Source organism: Euprymna scolopes, chromosome 12, assembly GCF_053919585.1.
Source record: "Euprymna scolopes isolate OS-2025 chromosome 12, ASM5391958v1, whole genome shotgun sequence".
NCBI classification, from domain to species: Eukaryota; Metazoa; Mollusca; class Cephalopoda; order Sepiida; family Sepiolidae; genus Euprymna; species Euprymna scolopes.
In genome coordinates this window covers 91051577-91059122 of record NC_136493.1, presented here as the reverse complement: position 1 = coordinate 91059122, position 7546 = coordinate 91051577, and positions in this window count along the sequence as shown.

The window sequence follows — 7546 nt, the reverse complement described above, 5'->3', positions numbered from 1 at the left end:
CATGTCAACCCAACCTTCGGAAGCAGGCGAGTAAATTCATTCTTCTGAAACAATATGAGTTGATACGAGAGGGGGCAGGGAGATAGAAACCAACTTAAATGCTTTTTAATGCATATACCATAGCACGGTTTCTTCAGAAATATGAATGATGATACATTGGACTTTTAAAATGATTGTTCCTATTTACAATGCCTCCCCACGGGACAGAGTTAGACACCAGGGTCGTTTTTTTAATGTGGAGAAAAAAAACAAAAATAAAAATTGTCTCAGTCGTGAAGGATTTCTCCTCCACTGACAGAGAACAAGAAATTGAAGTGTAGATATGAAGAACAGATACTACACTTTGATCTTGTTTATATATTTTATTGCTTTTAAAAATTTTGAGAATGTAGGGGACTAGGATATATAAATACCCCAATCCCGTTACAAGAGAATAATGAAACGAATGAGGAATTGAAGGAAACAAAGGCTCAGTTAATGGATAAGATAAACGTTGTTTATTTGCTATTGAAAGAAATGAACGTTTTAGTTACAATATGTCCGCGCGTATGTGGCCAATGTTCGTTGCAGGACTGGTGTTGTTGCAAGAAGGGAAATGTGTTTTCATCTGAAGTTCGGGTCACTATTGTTTGTTCGCGCGTGGGAAGAAAAATAATTGTTGTAGGAAAATTGAGAATAGTAGTCCAGCGTGTGTATGCATTGATAAGGAATTAACTTCTGTGGGGGTAGTATAATTAAACAAAGCGTACTTATCTTTTCAGACGCCGGGGGTGGTAAGTGGCGGCCAGCCGTGCTACTTCGGTGATATGTGTCAGGCTTTTAACTGGAGAGCGACGATTACATTTATCAAGCTAGCAGCGCGGCGTTTTTGCCTCCTGCGTTTTTCTTCTTTTTCTTCTTTGGTTTGTGTAAGATAGGCATTGTTAGAATTGAAGGCGTCTCGGCTTATAACGTGAGAGCGGAGTTGGCTTCAGTTCACTGGTGCCTTATTTCTTCTTCTTCTTCTTCATCTCTTTAGGTCGGGTGGAAGAATGTCTGTGCGTTCACTGACGCAGCTGGGCGAATCTCCTTTTCTTTTCTTTTTCTTCTTCATTTCTTTAGGTCGGGTGGAAGACTGTCCGTGCGTTCACTGACGCAGCTAGGCGAATCTCTCCTCTCTTTCTTTCTGGTCCCCTCCTTTTATAGTCGTAAACCGGCTTCCAGCGGCTGTGATAATTTAGGCCTTTATTTTCGGCGGGGAGCTCTGCCATTGGTTCATAATTCTTTTTATGGTTTCTTATTTTTCTTTTTCCAAACGGAAGCGATGCGTGGAGCCATGTGCAAACGACGATTTTTTATTTTATCTCTTATGCTGGAGACGTTAGCATCCGGTTGGCATGTTCCCACACACATCGCCACCCGAAATAGCGGAGCTATTCCGAGAGTGCCCGAGAGGATTTTGGTGGATTGGTTGGTTGGTTGGTTGGTTGGTTCGTTGGTTGGTTGGTTCGTTGGTTTGTTGGTTGGTTGGTTGGTTGATTGGTTGGTTCGTTGGTGGGTTGGTTGGTTTGTTGGTTGGTTCGTTGGTTTGGTTTGTTTGTTGGTTGGTTCGTTGGTTTGGTTTGTTTGTTGGTTGGTTCGTTGGTTTGTTCGTTGGTTGGTGGGTTGGTTCGTTGGTTGCTTCGTTGGTTTGTTCGTTAGTTGGTGGGTTGGTTTGATTGTTTGTTCGTTGGTTGGTTGGTTCGTTGGTTTGTTTGTTGGTTCGTTGGGTGGTTAGTTCGTTGGTTGGTTGGTTGGTTCGTTGGTTTGTTCGTTGGTTGGTTGGTTGGTTTGTTTGTTGGTTCGTTGGTGGGTTAGTTCGTTGGTTGGTTCACCATTTATGACTCGGAGGGTTTTTTTTTTTTTTTTTTTTTTTTTTGGAGGTTGAGGAGGTTGAGGAGGTTTTTTTTTTTTTTTTTTTTTTTTGGATAGTTTCATTTAGAAGAGGTAAAGTGTTCCTAGAATGTTTGTAGGTGTGTATGCATGCTTCGTTCAACCTCATCCATCTCATTTAAATAAAGGGGCGGGGTCACCATTTTTGTAGGGGGGCTAGGTTATATATATACCCCAATCCCGTTACAAGAGAATAATGAAACGAATGAGGAATTGAAGGTAACAAAGGCTCAGTTAATGGATAAGATAAACGTTGTTTATTTGCTATTGAAAGAAATGAACGTTTTAGTTACAATATGTCCGCGCGTATGTGGCCAATGTTCGTTGCAGGACTGGTGTTGTTGCAAGAAGGGAAATGTGTTTTCATCTGAAGTTCGGGTCACTATTGTTTGTTCGCGCGTGGGAAGAAAAATAATTGTTGTAGGAAAATTGAGAATAGTAGTCCAGCGTGTGTATGCATTGATAAGGAATTAACTTCTGTGGGGGTAGTATAATTAAACAAAGCGTACTTATCTTTTCAGACGCCGGGGGTGGTAAGTGGCGGCCAGCCGTGCTACTTCGGTGATATGTGTCAGGCTTTTAACTGGAGAGCGACGACTACATTTATCAAGCTAGCAGCGCGGCGTTTTTGCCTCCTGCGTTTTTCTTCTTTTTCTTCTTTGGTTTGTGTAAGATAGGCATTGTTAGGATTGAAGGCGTCTCGGCTTATAACGTGAGAGCGGAGTTGGCTTCAGTTCACTGGTGCCTTATTTCTTCTTCTTCTTCTTCATCTCTTTAGGTCGGGTGGAAGAATGTCTGTGCGTTCACTGACGCAGCTGGGCGAATCTCCTTTTCTTTTCTTTTTCTTCTTCATTTCTTTAGGTCGGGTGGAAGACTGTCCGTGCGTTCACTGACGCAGCTAGGCGAATCTCTCCTCTCTTTCTTTCTGGTCCCCTCCTTTTATAGTCGTAAACCGGCTTCCAGCGGCTGTGATAATTTAGGCCTTTATTTTCGGCGGGGAGCTCTGCCATTGGTTCATAATTCTTTTTATGGTTTCTTATTTTTCTTTTTCCAAACGGAAGCGATGCGTGGAGCCATGTGCAAACGACGATTTTTTATTTTATCTCTTATGCTGGAGACGTTAGCATCCGGTTGGCATGTTCCCACAAGAATACAATTAAGTAAAAAAAACAAAAGATTTTTAAACAACAAAATTAGGCACAAGGCCCTACAAGAGATTGGGGAGGGGAAAGGTTCAGGGTCTTTGTGACTAAAGTGATTAAAAGTAATAAATGTAGACTTTGGAGTCTTACTCTTGACTGGCAACATTTACCAAAATACCACATTCACTCTATGGATCCTAATCTAACTAATAAATCCCCAGCGTTTAAGAGTCAAAAACATATTTACAATTTATAAACAGTTGTGTGTGTGTTTGTGTATGCATTTTTTTTTTTTTTTTTTTTTTGTGTGTGCATGTGTGAAAAAATAAAATTCGATTTCATTAGAAAATAAAAAGTTTTTGAATTAAGAGAAAGATTGTTCGTGGAGTGGGGAAAAACTAATCAAAAGTGTTCATATCAAAAACAAAAAATAAATCCTACTGGGTTGTTAGTGAGGCCCCCCTGTACTAATCTAGGTGACTAGACCCCCCCCCACACACACACACACTGTTTTCCGGGGAACCGAAAACAAGCAGGGCGATCCCTAATGGGGGTTGGGGAAAATACCTTAATGGAAATGGGAGAAAACAAAGCAACGGGTGGAGGGGGGTTGGAAGGTGACCTCTGAGTGGGGGAGTGACCGGGGATGTTGAAAAAACAAGGATGAGGCACAAAGTATTGACTGAGGATGGCCCCCAGTTGTTGGGCTTCCATATAGCAGGGGACGTTCAGAGCAGAAACATTTGCCCTCCTCCTGTTCATGTAAATGGGCTGTAGCTTTATGTTTCTGCTCTGGTGACTGGTCCTGGACAGCTTGATCGCATGTTCGGGGGTGGGAAGCAGAACATCCCACTGCGCATAGCTTCTTCTGCAGATGTAGTTGGCCGGGATGTTCTGCTCCAGCAGCACGTTTACCATCGTGTCTTTGTTGACACCCGTGAGGCTCCTCGTCTTGACATCGGATGTAATCAGTGACAGGACCCTCTTCTGTAAGCCCTCGACCTGTCCTGGAAGGGGTTGGATGTCATTCCCTTGGTGTACTCCTTGTACGTGGAGTCGAACAGCTTCCGATAGTCCTCGGGTGTCAACTAGCTCTGCTGCTCTTTGGGGCCCCATGCCGATCCACTGTCCTGTTGGGAGTCTGCTGGTCCAGGGACGGGAGGGGGGGCGTAGCTGGCACCTCTCTGCTAACTGCCGTTGTGGGGGTTGCTGGCTCGGGGGTCTGACCGTTACCAGTCAAAGTTGGCCAATCCGCGTTGGATATAGCATGCTGGCTTCCTCTGCTTTTCGGGTCATTCCCCTTTCTCTTTTTCTTCCTTAGCTGCTGGGTGGCCGTCTCTTGGGGATTAGGTGGTGTCTCCCCTCCTGGGGTTATATTCCCAGCTGCTGGCGTTGGCGTAACAGGTGCTGTGGTCCGGGGAGCCGTTCCCACCAGTGTGGTTAGGTTGCTACTGGTTGGTTTCTTGTCCCCTCCCCGGGCTTCCTTTTTCTCGTTCTTGCCCTCTTGGGGAGTACTGGAGGGTGGAACGCTGGTCACTTCGTCAAACAGTGATTGCAGAGAGGCTAGTGTGGCATTAAATAGCTCCTCGGTTTTGTCGTCGGAGCCTTTTTCCACATCCTCTGCTGCAACTGGGGTGTTGCCCTTTTGGGGAGCGGGGGATTGATTTCCCGCCTTACTTCGCGTGGGATTGGTGTCCAGGAGCGCAGCTGGTGTAGCTCCTTCTGCATTCTCCTCGACTGCAGTTCTTGCGGCTGCATTTTCCGCCGGATCGCCCTCGTGGGGAGTAGTTGCAGGTGGTATTCCGGGGGTCGTTGCGGGCTGCAGCCCTACCCCTCCCTTCTTTCCCAAGGTCGCCGCGGGCTGCGGCCCTACCTTGCTTGCAGGTTCCGTGTTGTCGGAAGGTGCACTTGCTCCCTCACATGGGGAGTCCTCTGCGGGGGTGGTGTTGCGCATTTGGGGTGATGTACCCCTCCTGCCTAGCATCGTGGTGGCAGCACTGGCCGCTGACGTGGACCAAAGTGTAGCGGGGAGAAAAGAAAACCCAGGGGAATGGAGGGGGCGGAGGGGAGGAGCGGGCACAGAAGAGATTAGTGTTTTTGACCTCCCCTCACGGGGATGTCGGGTTACCAGCTCGAATCCCCCCGCGAGGGGGGAGAGCAGAGAAGAAAGACGCAGTGGGTGCTAGCGAGTCAGAGTGCCGCGTCGCAATTAAGAGAGAGAGGGGATAGACATCTCTGCCCACAGAGGGGAGCAGAAACAAAGCACCCGCCCTACCCCCTCGTCACCCTACCCACTAACTACCCAACGGAAGCGAGAAAGAGAACCCTGTCTGCTCGATCCAACGGGAGAGCAGCGAAAATAGACTCAGTTTTGGCCTGGCAGGTCAGAGTGCTGCTCAGGCAATTAAGTGGTGAGAAAGTAGACCATCCCCTGTCTTTAGAGGGAAGAGACCGGAACGAAGAAAAACATGCAAAAAACAACAAAGGCAGGTCTCAACTACCAGCTAGTGGTGTTGGTCCCGAGATTCCAGTCTCCCCAAAAAGGGGATCGGTTTTCGGGTCCAAGCTCCTACAAATGTGGAGTCGGTCCTTTAGGTCCTGACTCCCCAGAGAAGGGGGTCGGTCCTTGCTAACAAAAGTTAGTGTTATATATTCGTTATCATCGAGGTTATCCTAGAGGGGCACCAAATTGAACTTTTGTTACATAGAGTTCTTCATTGGGGTTCTCACTGGAGTTATCATTGAGGGGCACTTTTTACGTTTGGGTGTATACACTGTATAACATCAAAGATTCCGTGTGATTGTCTCTAATATAAATGGCTGTGTGTTTGATTATCATAAAGGGAATCGTGTGTGTGACATGTAATTTCTGAACCTACCTCTGCTTCTTCAAAACGGACCATCTCGAAATTTCTCATCCTGGAGGGAGACTTGATACCTGTTTGACGAAGATTTATCACTCCAAGACGATGAATGTGTTTTATAGTTTTTTATTTCACTTTCCCCAGAGGTCCTGTAGCAGGTGGAAGTGAAATCTGCTTGTGTGGGTTCTTCTTCACACACGTCAGCGTTAATGGATATGAAAAAACACCTTAACCTAGCCCGGTGGTGGATCAAGTTTCGTAGCTGAGAGAACAGATACTACACTTTGATAAAATATTTTATTCATGTTAAAAATACAGTCAAAATCAACGATGAACAAAAAACTTAGGCACATGGCCAACTCAAAAGGGGGATTGTGGAGGTCGTTGATCATCCTTGTCACTCCAGAACTAAACAAAGTCAAAAGTTTCTCCCAGCTAGTATCTTCTTTCACCATAATACCGCATTCACCCTTTCATATTGGGGGACGTCCTACTTAACTCTCAATTTTTAAAACATTTTTTATTGACGTGTAAAAACAAAAAAGATAACAATAAAATGGTACAATAATTCATTTGTGTCGAGGGCGGGGGAAGAACTACACTTTGATCTTGACCCGAAGGTCAGATATTAAAGGCCAGACTTTAAAAATGATTGTTGACTAGAATGACATTTAATGAAACGCATACCTCCGCTAATCAGTCCCCTATAATCCAATTAAGCTATGTATATATATAAAAAAAAATCAGTACTTGTTTATTTTAGTCAAACATTAAAAAATGAAAATATTGGAATATATATATATATATATATATATATATATATATATATATATATATATATATTATACGTAACTCGTTATAGAATCTCATAAAAAACTTCACTTAATTTGATCATGTAGTTTTATTTTTATTTTTATTTATTTATTTTTTTACAGAGGAAAATCAAATTTTAATGAAATCGATTGTATCCCGTCAATCTTGCTTATTTCGCAGACGAGGAGGGGAGTGTCTTTAAACGAAAAATTGATTAACAAAGGACAAAATGAAAAAGGGATAAAAAAAAAACAAAAAAAAAACACTGTAAAATAAGTGAAAAAAACTAAAATATTTATCTAGGTTTTTTTTTTCTGTCCATGTTTCAACATAATCTCGTCAAATTTTGACAAACTTTAAGCAGTGGATGGAGTTATCTCCCTTTGGCGCCCCCCTCCTCATCCGCGAAATAGGCAAGATGGCGGGATACGGTTGGTCTAATTAAAATTTGATTTTCCTCTATAAAAAAAATTAAGTGAAAATTTTTTTTATGAGAACTTAATTCCATAACGGGTACGTACGATATAATTTTTTTTTTTTTTTTTTTGTGTTTCATTATTTTCATTTTCATCTGGGTAGGTGCTGCTCGGTGCCCCTATCCTGCCTTGAAACCTAGTAGGTGATGCCTTTTTCTCTTTCATGCAACCTCTTTCTCACAAAAGAAACAGTGCGAGCTCGTCTCTGCTCCATCGTTATTATCGATGAAAGTACTTGTCTAGGCTTCACTCTATGGTTCTTTTCTTGTCAAAAATTCACAAACACACTCGACTAGCTCGACCATTACAAAAAAAATTCCCCCACTCTCTATCAGCACAT